The following is a 20,721-nucleotide window of genomic DNA, read 5'->3' as shown; positions in this document are numbered from 1 at the left end:
CTTCAGAATTTCTCTGCTTAGTTGGAAAGTCAGAAGCAGGAAATATGCAAAGCAATGATCTTAGTTCTTGAGAAGTTTTGCTCTTGTCTCAAGACCTATCGGATATTGCAGAAAAGAGAGAGAAGGAGACAATTTTTCTCTCTCTTCTGCTGGGTTGGAGGTATAGACCATGGTATATCAACCAGTGGAAGTGAACACAAGATCACTTGATACCCAATTCCTGACATATGCAATAGAAATTTAAAAATGAGAGCAACAGGAGCGCTTGGGTGGCCCAGTTGGTGGAGCATGTGATTCCTAATCTCAGGGTTGTGGATTTGAGCCCCACACTGGGTGTAGAGATGACTTAAAAAAAATAATCTCAAAAATGAGAGCAAGAAAATGACTTATTTTGCCCCTACAATCTAGGAAAGGTGAGGGGGAATAGTTGATTGTTTTCATAATGCACTTATTTTAAGAACACTATGTTTTGAGAACTTCGATAGTGAGGGACCAGTTTCTAGCACTAACAAGTCTTTCACTGGTGTGCAGAACAAAATGGGAAGAACTTCAGAACCTTTGGTTTGATGGCGAAGGAATTAGGAGAAGATGAGACCTATATGCCACAGTGTACACATGGACAGACACACAAAAACACATGCACAGCTCACTGCAATCACATCGAACAGGCCAGTGATATACAGCAGTTGCTTGTCTATAGCTCCCATGCCCTCATACTAAAATAGGTTATATGTTATTTGGGCTTTGCTTGTTTGTTTTTGAGGTTCCTCTGTTGGCTTTTCTCTAAATGGCTTGAGGCCGTGTACATAGAATTTTATTTTATTTTTTTTAAAGATTTTATTTATTTATTCATGATAGTCACCCAGAGAGAGAGACAGAGAGGCAGAGACACAGGCAGAGGGAGAAGCAGGCTCCATGCAGGGAGCCCGACGTGGGATTCTATCCTGGGTCTCCAGGATTGCGCCCCGGGCCAAAGGCAGGCGCCAAACTGCTGCGCCACCCAGGGATCCCAGAATTTTATTTTTTGAACAAGATTTTCTTTTTAAGTCATCCCTACACCCACTGTGGGGCTTGAACCCACAAGCCTGAGATGCAGAGTCACACACTCTGCCAACCGAGCCAGCCGGGTACCCCCAGACAACTTTAAATGTGGGATAGCCAACAGAAATACCAGTGGGGATGGGTATATATGACAGAACACAGAGCCAGGAGGAAAGGGGCACAGGAAAGAAAGTAAACAACAATGGATAGCAGACATAATATTCAAAGGCCTTGAGTCAGATCCTAAAGTCATTCAATTCCTAGTCTGTGTAGATACAAGCCAGACTAAGGTCACGCTGAAGCCAAGGTTCAGTGGCACTTCTTAGCAGCCCGTCAGGATGGTTTGAGAGTTGGAAGCTGAAGTAATGTCTTCAGCATCCCAGCTCTTTCTTTTTGCAGTTACTTCTTCACTTGGCCCCTAACCCACAGGAAGCTCTGCTTGCAAAAAGCTGGCAAGAGGGGAGAATATTGCTCTTATCAATGCCTAGCACTACAGTTCTTAGTTCCCCCTGAGACATTTTTGGATTTCATTGCTGCTTTAGTTTTCCTGGAAGCAGGAACATGACACTTGACTCTTTCTGACTTGGGGAACTGCCATGTTTGCCTAAGTGTGTGCCCTTAGAATAAAGGGACTAAGGTACCTACTGCGTGCTCGTCTGGCAGTTTATATCTTCTACTTTAATTCAGGTAAGTCAAGATTGTTCGTGGAGAGGCTTGGGAGGAAAAAAATGGATCCTGTAGAAAATGACTTAATTTGGCATAGTGGGAAATATGGCAGCTAAAGATATTTTTTTAATCCTGGTAAGGTGAGACAGATAAGTTTGGAGTGTACCCCCATGTAATAATCCCTCTAAGAGCTTAGACTGGCATATTTTCTCATCAGAGCTTTATCTCAAAAGTAGTGTTTACTGACAGGTATTTTTCAAGACCTACTCTATGGCAGTACATGACATTTATCCCTTAAGATTATGGTGTTGCATACAGTAGCTTTACCTTCAGAATTGAGTGAGAAAAACCCAGCTTATCCCACTGACTGACAGCTTAATATGGTGTGCCACATTTGAGATAGGCTGTACTTTACTACTGCCATGTCTGAAGTAGTAGGAGATGTTTTCATGGCTCAATATTGATGTCTGTCACCACCTGTTGAAGGCTCATGGCTTATTACTATAAACAGATTGTGTCCAATTCATACTTATGCCAGCCCCTCCTGTGCCAAATTGGATCATTTCATTATATGGAGGGTATTTGGGAGCCTTCAAGGCCAGTCTTCGAATATCCATATCCTTAACAGATGAGTAACACCTCACAACCTCCCTTTGAAATGTGATTCTAATGGTGGGTAAAGCTTATCTCCTCTTTCCTCTTATGATCATGACTCAATGCACCAGAGCTCTTTCAGCCCAGAAGGCTTAGGAGATGTCTCCATGAAGGACTATAACTGCTTTTAATAAATTTTAACTTAGGGGCACCTGGGTGGCTCAGTCAGTTGGACATCTGCCTTTGGCTTGGGTTGTGATCTCGGGGTCCTGGGATCAAGTCCCACATCAGGCTCCCTGCTCAGTGGGGCAGGGGGTCTGCTTCTCCCTCTGCCTCTAACCCTCTTCCATTCTTATGCTCTCTGTCTCAAATGAATAGATAAAATCTTTTTAAAAATGCTTTCAAGTGTTTTTTCTTTAAAAATCAACATACTAGAGCTTTTATGCTCTTTAAATATTATGCTTCCCTCAAAGCAAGTGCACTGGGAGATCATAGACTGATTATATGGGTGCCACCAGTCCTCAAAACATTCTTCTACACCTTCTTTGGGAAAAGCCTTGAGGGCATAGAGCATTGTGGTCTACAAGTTGTTGGTTCTCAGCCAGTTGAGCTGGCTTCTGTGGTGCAGGCTGAGGATTATAATAAGAAGACCCTGAGAGGTTAGCAAACATGAGGCAGGTGACTGGTGCATCTTGGGAAGAGAGCAGTCTTTAGAATGATACAGATGGAGATGTTATTTATTTTTTAAATTTAAATTCAATGAATTAACATACAGTGTATTATTAGTTTCAGAGGTAAAGTTCAATAATTCATCAGTTGCATACAACACCCAGTGCTCATTCTATCACATGCCCTCCTTCATGCCCATCACCCAGTTACCCCATCCCCCAACAACCTCCCCCTCCAGGGAGCCTCACTTTGCTTCCTAGAGTTAAGAGTCTCTTATGGTTTGTTTCTCTCTGATTTCATCTTACTTTATTTTTCCCTCCCTTCCTCTATGATCCTCTGTTTTGTTTCTTAAATTCCACATATGAGTGAAATCATATGATAATTGTCTTTCTCTGATTGACTTATTTCGCTTAGCATAATATCCCCTGTTCCATCAGATGGAGATTTTAATCTTGGTTCAGACACTGTGTGCTTTAGGCCAGTCATTAGACATCAAGTTCTGGTAGCAGATTTTAAGATGAGGATGACACTTACTCTGCAGCATTGTTGCAAAGATCTGTTCTGGCATGCAGGCACTGAATAAATGATAGCCTTGCTGATGTTATCACATCATTATAGTTGGTTGGGTAGGCCAGGTATATGTCCAGAGCAAGGGTGAAGAAATGTAGGCCATTCTTCCTGTAAAAGTAAACTGGATCTGGGGGAAATATCTACAAGTCTTTTGGAAGCAAACTATTGAATGGGGTAGCTGATCAAACATGTTCATACTTCTGATAGTCACTAAGTATCAAAGAAAACAGACTTTTGAGACTTGGTGGTGTGAAGAACAGGGAAAGGTCTGTCAGGAAAGCCTCACTTTGGAGCCTCCCACCAATGGGCCTGCTCTTAGACCCCTCTGGCTCCTTCAACATTGTGACTGTCGTGGTGGTAGTGATTCTTGCCCCCTGCAGGCCACAAAGTGACTAGCAGGTGCTACTTCTTTACCACCTCTGGCCTCAGTTCTTCCCCCAGCATATGAGCTCCTATTGGCCTCTTTGAAAGAAGCTCAGCTCTCCATGTTTTGTCCTTTCCTCATATACTTATGCAAAGGCAAAATATTATTTGAGTTTCCAATGACTTTTACTGATAGACATACAGCCAAACCATTGGAGGTTAGCAAAAAGCACACAGAGGCAAATTTCAACATTGCATGGCAATCATAAGACCCGACGTAGTCGTGTATAAGTGCATAACTTTGGAATCAGCAAGCCTGGGTTTGATTTCTGTTGTAGCATGCACCAGCTCTTTCTCTTCCCTGAGTCACTGTTCCCCATCTGTACAATAGAGTTGATCATTTCTACCTTAGCAGATTATTGAGAGGATTCAAAGAGATAGCAAGTATGGTGCCTGAACACAGTAGGCCCTTAAGAAACAGGTAGCCACTATTTCTGTTGTTCAATAAAAGAAGCCTATAAAAAGGCCCTTGCAATTCTTCACTGGAAGATAGATGGAGCTAGGCCTGATTTTCACTCTCTTCAATGACCCATTTCTTAATTCTTCAGGAAGACAGCTTTATCCATTCCCTCTCGTTTTTAACTTATTTCCTCTCCTTTCTGCAAAAACAAAACAAAACAAACTCCATCTTTGGTCCTACTTGGTGGGCATTCTAGTCCACTGGGGATCAAGTGAAACGTATTTCATCTAAGGATATGTGCTGGGCTGGCTTTCCTCCCTTCACATTGTGTTTTATAGCAAATATGGCTTAAAGAGCTTCTCCTAGGATTTCTTAATCGTGATCAACACAGGGAATCTTCCTCAATGACTTACATTAGAAACCAGGACGGGTCTAGTTGCAGGTCAGTTCAAGTTGCCCAAGGCTCTAATGTCTTTTCTGTCACCCTTGGCTTAACCTTAGCAGAAAAGGAGAGAGATCATTAAAATCAATTGCGATTTCCCAATTTCTCAAGCCAATGAATTTCATTCTTTTATGTGAGTGTGGCTTTGATCCTTGGGTTTGTCGCCTTTATAGTGAAATTTCATTTCCCCCGTGAAGGAAACCTTTTAATTGGTGGCTCCGGTGTCACAAGGGCTTCCTACTCTTTGCCCTATCATATTTTAGTGATCCCCATATCAGATGGTCTTAAAAACCACCCAAACCATGAACTCTGGCCTGGTTTGAGCCACTCATTTGCATAGCTTTGGGCCCAGAGCTGGGATGAATCTCTGTTCAACAGGAGACAGACTAAGCTGCCCTCACCCAAGGTTGGGGTATACCAGCTTTGGATTGGAGGGACATGTTAGAGGGGTTGTGCTACACAAGAACTCAGGTTGAAAACTTAATCTCCAAATACTACTAGATAGGACTAAGGCAAGGACCATTCTAGAAGGGGCCAGAAAAAGGGCTGTTGAACTGGCTTACTCCTACTTATCCTTAACTCAATGGCATCTCTCCTGAAGAGGCTGGATCCTCCTGCCTCATGCCCAAGTCTGGGTTCAGGACCCCTCAGCACCTGGGTGCTCCTCTAGCATGGCCCCAGTTACCCCGTTTTTGGAGCTTTCATACGTCTGCCATTTTCTGCCAGCTCCTTCTACCTGCATATCTTCATGCTTAGTTGGCCCTGCCATACAGTAACCTCTCCAAACATGTTTATTGAATTCAGTGGCTGAACCGAAGAACATACTTGGGGCTAACCAAACCTGAGTACCAGATCTGGCTTCCCCGTGGGATCACCATGCAAGTCGGTGGGTGGGTGGGTTGCTTCAACTCTTGTGTTTTGTCTTCTCCTGTGAAATGGTGAAATTAATGCCTCCTCCTTACAACCTCTCCACAAGGTTGCTATGAGCCTCCAGTACAAAAATGCATTTGAAATATCTTTGAAAATTATGAAGTGCCCTGCATTTACTAGGTATTGATGTAGAAAAGTAGACCAGATATGGAGGGAAGTTCTGCCCTGAATAAATGGAACAGAGTTTTGGCTAATGAACACAGCACTACTGGGCTCTCTTTACAAATGCTTCAGCAGATTCCTGGGTGTCTCTCTATGCATCTTGCCAGAAATATTACTTTTTAATTTTTTTCTTTAAGCAAATCCACCCATCCACAGATTATATTTGTAAACAAGTCAGTCCATGGTGCTGAAGAAACTGGTTGGCCCTGCATAAAGAAACACTTTGAGGGATTGGTAGCATATGTTTAAATTAATGAAGTCTAAGTGACAGACCATTTTAAAATAAATGTAGTCTTATTACTTTCAAACACATGTAATAATAGCACTGGGAATAGGACTTGGAGAAAGATAGCCTGCTTCAGAGAATCAAAGCAAACAAATAATCAGTGATAATGACCCTATTACAGGGTGAAGGTCCTGCTAAAGACCATCATCCTCAAATTGGCTAACGTTCCCCTGGTAAAATCCATTTATTTAAGAAGGGCTTCCTCCTCCCCCATAGATATGAGGAAAGTCCCATTAAAAATCACCACACATGAAGCACCCAGGTGGCTCAGTTAGCTAAGCATCTGACTCTTGATTTCAGCTCAGGTCATGATCTCAGAGTCGTTAGATCAAGCCCCACATTGGGCTTCACTCTTGGCACAGAATCTGCTTGAGATTCTCCCCCTGCTCCTCTCTCTGTATGTGCTCTCTCTCTTTCTCTCTCCCTCACTCTAAAATAATAAAGTCTTTTTAAAAATCACTACATATGGCTTCTGAGTACCCCGGCTTTTCCAAATACCAGGAGATGACATCTAGCAGCAGTGCTCTGCACTCCAGCTGTAACAAATAGTAGTCCCAAAGAGCAAACACCCCGTGGCCTCTACAGGGATCAACTTGTCCCAGTTTGCACGAGACTTCTCCTTTGGGGTACAGAAGGTTCGGAGTCCTCTGTCCTACACAAAGCGAGACAGTTGGTCATCTACTGGCCCCTGTGCTTCTAGCAGCCACTAAGCATGCACTCAGTGGGTTTCCTTTGGAGGGATAAAGGTGGGCTGGGGGAACCACAGCTCACCCATTCTGTTGGTTTTTCTGCCTTCACTTTTGAACTTCTCTTACAATTTCCTCCCTGAAACATGTTGATCACATGCCCGTCCCCAGTCCTATCTAAGGCTGTAGCAAAAATTCAAAGGAGGACTGAAACAGTAGAGGTGGTTAATAATAATAGCTAGAATGTCTATGGTGCTTCCCATGTGCCAGGCACTGGGCTACACACCTTGTATGCATGAACTGAGTTATCTCACAGTAGCCTTTTGAGCTAGACATTATGATTACTGATGAGGTTAAGTAACTAACCCAAAGCTACAGCACTAGAGAGATGAGATCCAGACTCAGGTAGTGTGTGCCTCTCTGTCCATGACACTGCCTTGCCTATCCAGTGCTTGGCCTCTCTCCTTCTTGGGACCAAAGCATCCTACCTTCTTTCTGCTTTCACTGGAAATCCTCACCTAGGCTTGCTTTTCCCTCTAGTCTACCTGGAATGGGTGTTCTGTCCAGCTTTTCCCTGGCTTGTGCTGCTAAATCCTGTCCTTTTCTTGGTCTTTCCCTGGTCCAAGCCAGCTAATGTAGGAGTACCATTCCTGCCTTTTACTGGGCTTCTCTGCTTTCAGATCCACTCAAGGCTGTAAGGTGGCATCCCCTGGGAGAAAGCTGATGACCATCACCTGCCTCCAAGGCTAGCCCTCCACTCAATCTCCTCTACACAAATGGCACCTATTATAGAGTCATTGCCTGGTTACATTTTCATGATCATACATTAATAGTTGTATGCCTAATTAGCTGTCTTAGGCATCTAAGCTTATATATGTTGCATAAGTATCCCCTATGAAGTTCTGGAGCCCGTGTAAGAAAAGACCCTCTTAGCCCTAGGCTGGATGTCCAGCCTGGGTCCTAGGTCTACCATGAACTGGTGCACAACTTTGGACAAGTCACTGCCCTTCAGCTTTTTCTTTTATTTATAAAATGAAGGAGTTGGACAAAATGACCTTGGAAGTTCTTTCCAGCTCTAAGAGGCCATAAGATCCTATGACAAGGATATTTGAGGGGGAGGGAGTCCGAAAGGAGGAGGAATGCCATAAAGCCGCCTCCATGCCTGGGACTTTCCAGTTCTTTCCCTGATGGCTTCCCAAACAGACCAAAGTGAAAATGCTTCAAAGGGACCCTCAGGGTATAATCACTCTCCTTAGGATGGCAATGAACTCTTCCTTTGACTCCTCCAGGTATCTGTGGGGCTGCAGGGGAGCAGGTGGATTGGCTGTTTGAGATGTTGTCAGAGTTGTTCTGAGTTTCTGATATTGGAGAGTTTGAGGTGAAATTCATAAAATTAAACCTTAAAGAAAATGTCTCCCCCATAGCACCACATAACCCCAAAGGGGCTTCTGAGGCAAAAGAAATGGAATTCAGTGTCTGTTGCTCCAAATGATATTTGACACAACCACCTGGAATTGAAATTAGAAGCCCTCTAACCACAGAGATATATCAGCAAGGGGAGAGCTATATCTAGAGAAGTGCCCAGGGCTGAAGGGCAGGTAAGAACAGAGGAATACAAAGTGGCTAAGCAAACCAGCAGGAGGGAGACCATCTTCACTCTCTCTGAGACACTCCGGGCTAGAGAGCTAGGCTGAGTTTTGACCTAGTTGTCCTTGTGTGCATTGCTGTGAGCTTTTATTAAGTATTTATGTAGCAATTTTATATTTCACCAAGTGCTTTACAGTCACTTTTATTTGGCTTAGTAAAGTTTTCCTGGAATGCCATCTACTTTATGGTCAGAAGAGTCACCTCTTGTTTGCTTGGCACCTCTACACACACAGCCTCACACAATGGGCCACTTGTTCCAGCAGGGGAGCAGGTGCAAATAGTCGAGGAGCTGGGGGAACCTGCAGCTGTGGGGGCAGACAGAGTGGGGGTGGTTTACACTTTGGTTTACCTTTCCCTTCCTCTGTGATTGTTTGGTTTTATTTTATCGCTGGCAACCAGAGAGCAGCAGTGCCCAGCTCGGATCTGCCGAGGGCACAGCTGTTCTGATAGTCAGACACTGGCAAACAGTAGGCCCCTTTCCCTGTGCTAGGTGGTTCTGGTCTGGTTTCTCTGCCCATGTCCACCAACACCACTGGCTTCCACCAAGCATACTGTGGACTTTGCTTTCTCCTGCCACCTCAGGGCTCTGCCTGCAGCCTGGATTCGGGGGCTCTGGGAATGCTTTTTAAGGGAAGAATATGGCAGACATAGCCATTCCACTCTCTGCAGACAAGGCTTTTCAGTGTCCTTGGGCAAGTCTGACACAGAATCACCTTATTCTTGCGGGTTCCTGCGGCCTCCCAGCAGCACCCTCCGCCAGCACCCTGGGTGTCATCATGGAGGTTGGAGTGTGTGTAGGTAGAGCTGCATACTCTCGGGCACAGATTTGCTGGGGAATCCAACACAGTCACTAGTCAAATATTTCATTTTCTGAGGACTAGGTTTGCCAAAGCCAAAAGCAGGATCAGGTCCAAGAAGTTCAGATTAGAGATTAGTGGGCCAGAACGTTGGAAAATTCGGGACCTCCAACTACCAGGATTCCGTGGCTGAGCGCGGGACTACATAGATGCTTAATAGGGAAGTGTCAAGTAGACAGCACTTGCATTCTGTTACTGATGGAAGATGGCAAATCCTTTCTCTGACCCCTAGAACTGAGAACCTAGAATCTTTGTCACATTTGAAACTTTTTTTTAAAGTGTCTCTAGGGACACCTGAGTGGCTCAGTCAGTTAAGTGGCTGCCTTTAGCTCGGGTCATGATCCCAGAGTGCTGGGATGGAGTCCCATGTCGGGTTCCCTGCTCAGCAAGGAGTCTGCTTCTCCCTGTCCCTCTAACCTCCCCACCCCTGCTTGTTCTGGCTCGCTTTCTCTCTTTCCCTGTCTCAAATGAATAAATAAAATCTTCAAAAAAATAAAAGTAATCTCTACACCCAGAATGGGGTTCAAACCCGAGATCAAGAGTCTCATGTTCTACTGACCAAGCCAGCCAGGTGCCCCAGAAACTCTTTCAAAGTCATTGATTGCTTTGACCATAGTAAATATATTTTAAAGATTTTTAAATAATTTATGTATTGGAGAGAGAGGAGAAAGAGAGAGAGCATGAGTAGGGACAGGGGCAGAGAGAGAAGCAGACTCCCTGCTGAGCAGGGAGCCCAACTCAGGACTCGATCCCAGGACCCCAAGACCATGACCTGAGCCAAAGGCAGATGCTTAACCAGCTTAGACACTCAGGTACCCCTGACCATAGTAAATAACATCACAGGTATGTCAGAAGATGTGTTTTCACAGCAGTAAAATTGCATTAATTCAGACTCAGAGGTGGGCTAAAGTTTATACTCTTAGGAGAATTGATATTGCTAGCAGGTGTGTGTGATGGATGGGCCTGTTGTGGGCATCCACTGACTGGTCATTGGGGGTGGGACAGAGGCCAGAAGAAGTGGCACTTGGGCTATGGGAACTCACCTGTCTGGCTGGCCCAGGTGGGAAGTGACCCACCACCTGAATAATGATATTCTCTGGGGCATAGGGAAGGAACCCTGCCTTTCTCCAGGTAGGCACTGGTTTCCAAATGGTGCCATCTAGGGGGTGGGACACAGTGGCCGGTTTTCCTGGCCAGGTTCAGACAAGTCCAGTGTAAGGCAAGATTCTCAGGCAGTGGCTGCAGATTTGGGGGTTGGGGGAGGCCCCTGAGGGGAAGCAGCTGACAAGAGCTGGGCAGAGTAGGTTAGAGTCTCCATCATACAAGCTGAGCTTTGGGTGAGGCATTCAGTCTCAGTTCAGTTCAACAGACATTTATTGACTGCCTACTATATACCAGGCACAGGGTGAAGCAGAAGACAGACTCAGAGATGAACACAAACAAGGAAAGCAGGACAGAGTTGGGGTTGCACAGCCCAGGGAAACCTAGCTGACAAGAGGAAGTCATGATGGAACATCTGAGGTTTGCTCCCCAAACAAGAAAGAGTGGTTTTGAGGAGCAAGACTAATGATGGGCCAGTCAATGAAGTGATCCCCTTCCTGCCTGTGTCACCACTGGCTCAGAAACCTGGTAGGTCTGATCCTGTACATGGAAGGCTTTGAGGCCCGTACACACAAGTATGGCTCAGACAAGAGGACCTGACAGTGTGACAGAGACAGGAATGGCGAGCTTTCCTGTCAGGTGTATCGGTAGTACCTACTCATGTGAACACAGTGTGTCCCCCATCAGAATCTTTGGTGGGTCATTGAATAAAGTTCAGTGGGGCATCCAAAGCCACCCGAGGAGGCTTTCCTCTGTTACTACATTTGCTCGTGGCACCACACGAGGAAAGAAGAGAAGTTTACCTTTTCCCCTAACTCAGACATGCCTGGCCTCAAACCAGCTAGTGAAGGGTGAATGTAGCTTGACTTTGAGGGTCCTAGTCTTCATTTTGCCAAGCGCTGCACTGAAGAGTGGATGTTTATCATGGGCCCTGTGGGGACCTGAGACAGACGAAGCAGTGTTCTCAAGAGAGAGAGAGCGATCTGGAAAAGCATGTGGGTGTTTTTAGGAGCCATCTAATTTATGACTTGTGACACCTCAGCCAAGTAGAGCAGACAATTTGGGATCACAGAGAGGAGGGATGTGAAATGGAGGGGGTGGAGGGGGGTTGGAGACAGGTGAGTGGATCAAGCTTTTGACATCCCAAGTTGCTCACCTCCCTGAGCCTCGGGAAATGTCATCAGCAGATGACAATTCATTTTGAACCATTTGAAATCCTGTCTGTCTGTCTCCTCCACCCTCCCCCCAGAGGCCCTGTCCCCTAGTAGCTTCATGAGAGGACATCTCTGCCCAAGGGCTCCCTTTAGCCAGGGCCACACACTTAGCTGCACACCTGTCATGCTGAATCACAATATGAAGGGGAGATTTGGGTGCTATTCTGCCAGGTCTCTTCAGCATGGGGGTGAGTGGATTTGAAGCTTCCTCTGACTACTCATTACAAGTGTCTTCATCGTCCCTCCAGAAATCCGTTCTGAATTACATTTATGACACACCCAACTGCACATCTGTGCTCTTACGTGATAATAGCTGCTGACAGCTCGAGGTGCTGGGCACTGTTTTAAAAGCACATGGCCTATGTTATCCCAAGTTACCAGCATTCAGGCTGTCTATGCTCAAAACAAGGCACGGGGTATCATCCCCATTTTACAGATGAGGAAACTCAAGCCCAGTGGGGTTTCATTATTTGTCAAAAGGCACACAGTACATGGTGGAAACCAGCTTGTGAACCTGTGTCTTGACTACAAGGCTGGTGCCTTTTTCCACGGCATGGCTCCGCTCTTCTAAAGGGTGTCATGTATTTGTTGTCTTGGGAAATTGCGTACACTAAGCTGAATTTCATCTCCTAAAACTACTTACTGATCACTATTCTGAACTTCACTTGCTTTGCTGCAATGTGGGCATGTGTTATTGATGTATGTGATCTGTCCTCCAACTCCTCCCTTGGCTCTTCTGTTTGGGGAAGAGTTCCAGGTTCCGTGTAGGTCACACCAGCAGTGATGCTTGGCCTCTTCTGGGCCCCAGTCTGCCCATCTGTAAAAGAAGGGCATGGGACTAAATGATTCGAGGGTTTTTTCCAACTCTGATATTCATTCCCATGAGTTAAAATCTAACCTAAAAAAAAACGACTAACTGAAAAACAGGTAAAGATCATTTCCTTTTGGCTTGACTCCCACGGGACAAGAAAACATCTGGTTTTCTGGGCTAGTTCTCTGGTCCAGAAGGAGTTGATAAATGAGTTTGGGGTGATTGAATAATAAATCTCTACTGTACATGGTGTTCTGTTCCAGCCCCACCTCCGGTTCCTGGGCTTCTGAATTACATATTTCATTCTGGTTTTGTAAGAGTGAATCTGGGTCAAAGTCCTCTCCTTCTTGATATGTCCTACCTCAAGGACACCCCCACCCCAACAGGAGAACCCTTAGCCAGTACCTCCCGCCCTGGCCTGGCATCCAAACTGCCAGTGGTCGGGCGCAAAGCCCAGAAGGCACTTCTCACCAAGCCTTCCCACACCCTGGGCTCTGCCTGGCCGTTGATCTCACTTTGGCTTCCTTATTGACTTTTCTCTCTCCTTACCTCCAGGTTCCTCTGCAGAGTTTGCTTCCTTAGACAAACGTTCAGGGGATGCCAGCATCCATCCGCCTTTGCTCTCTACATTCCCTTCTCTGTGGGGGGCTGCTCCCCACAGCCAGACTCTTCTCCCTGTGGCGGGTGATTTTCAACTTCTCACGCTTTCCTAGCCATCTGGAAAATATTCTTGGCTTCTTTAGGTTTAAATGACTTCTTGAGTATATTCCAAGACCGATCTTTTATCCCCCCCCACCTCACAGGGCGCTCTGAAACTAGGTAAAAAAACAGATTCTAATACAAATATTCCGTTGTATAGCTAATGCCCACTAAATGAGATAGAAATGGATTTCCATCTCTCTAGTTTTTTCTCTAGCTTTTACTTCCTGTCTGTTGAAATGTATTGGTAATTAGCTTCTGAAAGGCCGTTGTTTGGGAACAGAGGGGCTTCTTGGAGTATGGTGGGATATATGTTTCTGGCACTCTCCTGGTTGAAATTTGCTTTCAGGTGGTACTGTTGTGCTGACAAAATACGGAAAACATTTTCCTTTAAACATGCGTATAAATAAATAAGCAAATTTTTGCTATCTTTATTAAATGCATTTACCAGACTCAACTATTTTCACCTTTGCTTTATTTTTCTGTTCATTTATGAACATTGAAACTGCCTCTTGGATAGAAAGAAGAACATTTTTTCTAGGCCTCTTAACAAGACGGTTTTTCTACCCTGTGTTCTAGTTTGTTTTTAAAGCTATTTATACTCTTTCAATTATCCCATTTTTTCCACAGTGATTACTGTGGCTGGAGCACTTTTCAAAGAAACTAGCTGATAAATCAGGGGCTCCATGCAATACTGCAGCATTTCCATAAGATGGCGCTCTGAGAATGTGAGCTCTGTAACTAACTGACTTGCAGCTCTCCGTATAACCTGGCAGCAAATTAAACTTTTGTAAAATCACATATTTGGGGGTGAGGGGGGCGTTAGCCCTTCTAAGACTTACTCTCAAACACTTGCCATCATTCTAATGCCCAACGGAAGAAGGAAAGTGAACTCTCTAGCAGCCCCCTACCTTGTATCCATGCTAGCAATGTTTGAAATCAGCAGTGTGCATTTAAGGGACCTTTTAAAGAATGGAATTTCTTCTAAAAGGGGGGGATTGTGATACTAACAGCTCCAACTCGTGCTGTTAGATAAGCCCCTCTCTGGGTCTCAGTTTCTTCTCCTACCGAGTGGATTGGACAAGATGATCTCTTAAGGGTGCTTCCGTTTCCAGCAATTTCTACATTTGAATTCATTGATTTCTTTCCACTACACCATTACTGCGTTGGCCAGCACAGAAATGGGAAGAAAAGATTGCCCATTTTACGCTTGTTTGACTCTATTCCTCTTCTACAAGTGCTCTCTTTGCTTCAACTGTCCCAAGACAAGCATGCCCAGATGTCCTGTTTTAATTAGGTTCCTTTTCTCTTTATGGCTTTTGCACCGGTACCCCCCTCCTCCCCCATCCTTGACCAATCTGCCTGAACAGAAGCATGTCCCCCTTTTCACTTCACAAATAGGGGTTTCTTGGCATTATGGCATTCATTTTTGTGCTAAGCAGACACCAAAGTGGATGGGCAAAGGCAAAGACACTGCACATAATACTTAAAGATGCCGCTTCTTAGGTCACACATCACATGTCCAGTTAAGAAAACTTGAGATTCCAGAGATAGGAATTTCTCTCTATTCATTTTCTCTCCTCCACTGGCCAGTGTTTATTGCCAGAACCATGTCAAAGCTTTAGGAAAGAAGCAGAATTCCTGAGAGAGGACAATTAATCTAATTAGAGGTGACTGTCGCTAAGTAGATAACTCATCATTAATATCCTCCATGGCCAGCAGTGTCCACGTTCCTGATGCTCTGGCCAGTCTGTGGATGAGGGTCGTGCTGTGATGGCTTGTCCTCATTCAGAGCCTCTCATGCACCATACATGTCAGTGGCATAGAGAGAGCTGAATTAATTAATGCAAAAGCTACAGAGACACCCCTAACCGAGTCCCTCTGGGCTTGAAGCCCAGAGCATGCATGTTACATAAAATTCCCTGGGGGGCACATCACATCTGCCACATTGCTATAGCCAAGGTGACAAGGCAGAAAGGCATTAGACACAACATTCTCCTGTGTTCATTCTCTCTCCTATTGTCCTTAGAGATTTCAAATCGCCTTTGGTGCTTGTCTAATGGCGTGGTGGTTGTGGTCGCGGTGGATTATTGATTCCTCTGACCCTAGTACCATATCTCCCAAGAATGCAAATATTTCACCTAATAGCAGTACTGTTGGATCTGTGTTTGGGAGAAGAAACTCCACACACAGGACTCTCACCTGGAGGTTTCAGAGGGCAAGCCCAGGAATCTGCTGAGTAGGTGAGAACTGCCATTGGGTGTGCTGTGCTGAGTTTGGTGACCACTACAGGGACCTTATGAGTCACCTCACATAGTGGAGCAGTGTGGTGAGGAACTGGCAAATACCTAGACGGCATGGACGATTTCTTAAGGAAGCAATAGCAGCGTAGCAGTTCAGAACAGAGGCAGCTAGGGGCACCTCACTGGTTCAGTGGATGGAACATGTGACTCTTGATCTCTGGGTTGTGAGTTTGAGCCCCAGGTGGTGTGTAGAGATGACAAAAATAAAATCTTTTTTTTTTTAATTTTTATTTATTTATGATAGTCACAGAGAGAGAGAGAGGCAGACATAGGCAGAGGGAGAAGCAGGCTCCATGCACCAGGAGCCCGACGTGGGATTCGATCCCGGGTCTCCAGGATCGCGCCCTGGGCCAAAGGCAGGCGCTAAACCGCTGCGCCACCCAGGGATCCCCGACAAAAATAAAATCTTAAAAAAAAAGAACACAGGTAGCTAGAAATAGACTCACAAGATTTCTAACCCCAGCTTTGCTATCAACTAGCTGTGTGATTTTGGGCAAGTGACTTGAATTCTCTGTGCTTATTTCCTCATCTGTTAAAAAAGTGGCTGATAATAATAGTGCCTATCTCATTGGGAGGTTCGGAGGAGTCAATGAGATGCTGTATGGTGGTTTTTGTTTTTGTTTTTTTCCTTAGTGCTTTATTTTTTTTTTTAAAGATTTTATTTATTTATTCATGATAGTCACAGAGAGAGAGAGAGAGGCAGAGACACAGGCAGAGGGAGAAGCAGGCTCCATGCACCGGAGCCCGATGTGGGATTCGATCCCGGGTCTCCAGGATCGCGCCCTGGGCCAAAGGCAGGCGCCAAACCGCTGCGCCACCCAGGGATCCCCTCCTTAGTGCTTTAAACGGTATCTGGTACAGAGAAACACTCAATACTGACAGCTCTTGTTATTGTAAGTACTGGGTAGTACAAAAGAGAACTAACCAAGCCTCTGCCTTCAAAGATCTTACAGATTTTATGGGCTGGCGAATGAAATGTACATAAGAGGAGCACAAGCAACTTGTGGCCACTCCCCACAACACCATTATACACAAGGGCCACAGGTCAGGATGCATCAGGGTGGTTCGAGGAGGCCCTCGGTTGCTTTCAGGAAAGGGCTCTAGGCAACCTACAGGGAAGGCGAGGAAGACCTTGAATAACCTACTTACCTCCTTTTGAGAGAAGCTGCTCATAAAAATGTGCATTCATAATCACAGCCTCACTGATATGCTCTTTTTTAAAAAAATATTTTATTTATTTGTTCATGAGAGACACACAGAGAGAGAGAGAGAGGGAGAGAAACAGGCAGAGGGAGAAGTAGGCTCCATGCAGGGAGCCTGATGTGGGACTCGATCTCGGGTCTCCAAGGTCATGCCCTAGGCCAAAGGCAGCGCCAAACCGCCAAACCGCTGAGCCACCCAGGGATCCCCTGATATGTTCTTTGAAATGAGCAAGTTGGAGTCACCTTACTGAAGAGTATGAAACATATAGGCTGTGTTTAACCTCATGAAGCAGAGTTTGTGACCTGATAATAAGCATCTGAGGTGTGAAGGTGACCCAGGGTGATTATGTCTATTGCATTCTGTCATAAAACACCATTAAGCTAGGCTGTTAGTGATGGCCACCATAACTCTTACCAAGAAGGATTTCCCATCGGCCCTGACATATGTATAGGAGTTAGCCCTGCTTTTAATTTGTCTTTTTTTTCCTTTGGTTTTCTCTTTTGCCTTTAAGAAAATTAACTACTCTATAAAACTTCACTCATTAAATATTAAATTATTATAAAGATTTAAAAATTGGGGCACCTGGGGGGCTCGGTTAAGCATCTATCTTCGGCTCAGGTCATGATCTCAGGGTCCTGGAATCAAGCCCCATGTCAGGCTCCTGGCTCAGCAAGAAGTCTGCCTCTCTCTTTCCTCTGTCCCTCCCCCCATTCATGCTTTCTCTCTCTCTCTCTCCCCCCCCAAATAAATTAATAAAATCTTTTAAAAATTTACAAGATATGGGAGAACATAAAATTAAGAGTTTCCCCAACGTCAGGAGCCTACTTCTCAACCTCTCTCTCTGTGCCTCTCATGAATAAATAAATAAAATCTTAGGGAAGCCCAGGTGGCTCAGTGGTTTAGCACTGCCTTCAGTTCAGGGCATGATCCTGGAGACCCGGGATCTAGTTCCACGTCAGGCTCCCTGCGTGGAGCCTTCTTCTCCCTCTGCTTGGGTCTCTGCCTCTCTCTCTTTCTGTGTCTCTCATGAATAAATAAATAAATATATATTTTTTAAAAATCTTAAAGATAGAGTTCCCCAACATCTCTTCTTGCTCACCAGAGTGAGCTATTACCATTTCTTAAAAATTTTCTGTGTCTGTCTGAACATATATAAAGTACAGGAGAGTTGTGCATATGCAGACCCATTTTTACCCCAAATGGAATCACACTGTATGTTCTTAAGCACTACTTGTATCTGCAACTGTGTATCTTGGATTTGGCTTCATGTCAATGCATATAGATTGACTTCATCCTTTTAACGTCTGCATAATATTCCATTTAGCACTTGTGGCTTTTAAGGGCCCATTCTGTATTCTGTCTGGCTAAGGAGAACAGAGTAGAGAGGTGGGAAACAGAAAAGATCAGGGGCATGGGGAAGGTATTGAGACACCTAAAGGGAGAGTACAAGAACACTGAGTTTTAAAACAGTGCCATGAAATTTTAGCAGCCATGGGAATCAGTTGGATCAGTACTTTTGGTTATTGCTTTGTGGAATACATAAAATAAAGGCAAGTTTTAGGTCGAAGCCACAGGCCAGCTCTTCCTAACACTTCTGTAACCAGAAACCATGCTTAATTTACTAAAGTCCTTTGAGGATTTAAATAGCACATGTATAGAGTGGAACAGTGGATGCTATTTCAACTTTCAAAAAGTTTGGCAAGCTTTTCGACCCAAAGCTGTTTTTAAAAAATTGAGTCACCATGGGATTGGAGAGCAGTGTTTTGTCCTGGCTCCTGATCCGTGGCTTGGAGATAAGAAGCAAAAAAATAGAGCGAAAGGGACACTTTTCCAAATGGCAAAAAAAAAAAAAATATAGAAGGGCCACAAGGGATCAGCTGTGGGACTAATTTGATTTAATACTTATAGGTGATTTGGAAGACGGAGTATAGGGCAAAATCGCTATGTTGGCAGATGTCTTTACACTATTCCAATGAGGATCATAAACTTCAGGAAGATGTTTGTTTTGTAGGAGCAGGCATAGAAGTGACCAGCGAGCTTCAATATGAATAAGCCCATGGAAATGTCTCTGGGGACACATTCCTGAAGTTCATTTCAGAAGATTTATAATAAGCCTTACCTCTTTATCTGTGAATAGGGTCTCTGCTTCAGGCATCAGTAGGTGCAAAGAAAGACATGATGAAGTTGCTGGTATCATCAGGAGGGAGATGGTGTTTAAACAGCATTATATGAACATAAAAGAGAAGGCTAGTAAGCTGATTGGCACAAGATATATAAATAAAGAATACTGCTTTGCATTTCTTTAATATAGCCCCAAAGGCAATTGGTTTTTGATGCTTGGTGATCTGTGTATTCTCTCATCTTCAAAGTTAAATAAGCTGAATATGTTAGGCTATCATTTCAGAAGAAATGCAATCAAATGTTCTCTTCAACTTTACTACAAAATATTTTCCTTTTCGTGGGGTGCCTGCCTGGCTCAGTCGGTGGAGCACCTGACTCTTGATCTTGGGGTCATGAGTTCGAGCCCCATGTTGAGTGTAGGGATTATTTAAAAAACATTTTCCTTTATAGGATGACTTTTAATTGTGAAAGTCAGAACTAGATTTCCTGATCTCCTCTGCTACCACATATCTTTTTCAAAGCATGTCCTTAATATTGGCAGATACATTATATCATGGAAGGGAATGCCTAACAAAACCAGAGCAGTATCTTCTGAAGTTGTGGAATTTTCAGTTATAAATAATAAAAATGTCTGCTGTATCCATCACAATGTAATTGAGAAGCTCAAGTAGGCTGAATGATAAGAAACTGCTTTGTATGGTGCTATGCAAAAATATGGTAGTATTAATTATTTATTGCATGTCATAATTTGGGATTAGAAATATGAAGTGAGGGGTGCCCAGGTGGCTCAGTCAGTTGAGCATCTGACTCTTGATTTTGGCTCAGGTCATGATCTCGAGGCCCTGGGATTGAGCCCTGTGGCAGGCTCCCTGCTCGGCAGGGAGTCTGCTTCTCCTTCTCCCTCTCCCTCTGCTGTTCCCCCATCCCTCCGCCCCCTGCTCTCTCTCTGTCTCAAATGCATAAATAAATAAAATCTTTTTTTAAAAAAAAAGAAATATGGGGATGCCTGGATGGCTCAGCGGTTGAGCATCTGCCTTTGGCTCAGAGTGTGATCCCGGGATCTGGGATAGAGTCCCACATCAGGCTCCCTGCGGGGGGCCTGCTTCTCCCTCTGCCTATGTCTCTGACTCTGTGTCTCTCTCTCTCTATGTGTGTGTCTCTCATGAATAAATAAAATCTTTAAAAAAAATAAGTGATTAAATTCTGAGAAATGATCCTTTATAGCTATTCATGCAAATGTGCAAAGATTGGTATACAAGAATGTTCCTTGTAGCATTGTTTATATTAACTAATTATTAGGAATAATTCAATTGTTCATCAAGGATTCGCTAAATAAATTATGATATAGCCAGCCATACAGAAGAATAAGGACAAGACAGTTATTTATCTTCCAATGTGGAAATATGTCTAAGCTATACATTAAGTGATAAAACATTGCAAATCAGCATGAATAGTATGCTTCCAATTTGGGTTAAAATTATGTGTTAGTACAAGTGTGCAGAAACCCCTGGAAGAATATATATCAAACTGTCAGCCATGCTTCTCTCTTGAAAGGATAGAATGATGGGAGAACTTTTACTTTATGCTTTATTTCTGTACTGTTTAAATTGTTTACAATGACCATTATTATTTTTGTAATTAAAAATGCAAATAAAAGAAATATGAATTTGCCCTTAACCCGACTATCCTATTTTAACGGGGGTGGGGGGATGGGGAGAAAAGTGCATAAGGTGAGGGCAAGTTTATATTTCACATGGCTTGGAATGCCTCCTGAAAAGAAACCCAACTCTAAGGCCTACAGGAAATGGTGGGAGGAGGAAGTGGAGGAGAAGGAAGAGGTCAAGAACATGCAAGCATCTTTCTTTTTTCCAGTGAGTAGAAAGCACACTCAGAGTT

General features: G+C 44.2%; 1 protein-coding gene across 1 annotated transcript in view; it reads left to right on the top strand.

Moving 5' to 3' along the window:
* Positions 1-20,721, top strand: part of GPC3 (glypican 3) — a 441,034-nt gene that overhangs the window by 304,280 nt on the left and 116,033 nt on the right. The window lies entirely within an intron of this gene.

Source organism: Canis lupus, chromosome X, assembly GCF_003254725.2.
Source record: "Canis lupus dingo isolate Sandy chromosome X, ASM325472v2, whole genome shotgun sequence".
Classification (NCBI taxonomy): Eukaryota; Metazoa; Chordata; class Mammalia; order Carnivora; family Canidae; genus Canis; species Canis lupus.
The sequence above is the reverse complement of the archived record's forward strand: the minus strand, read 5'-3'. Positions and strand labels throughout refer to the sequence as shown.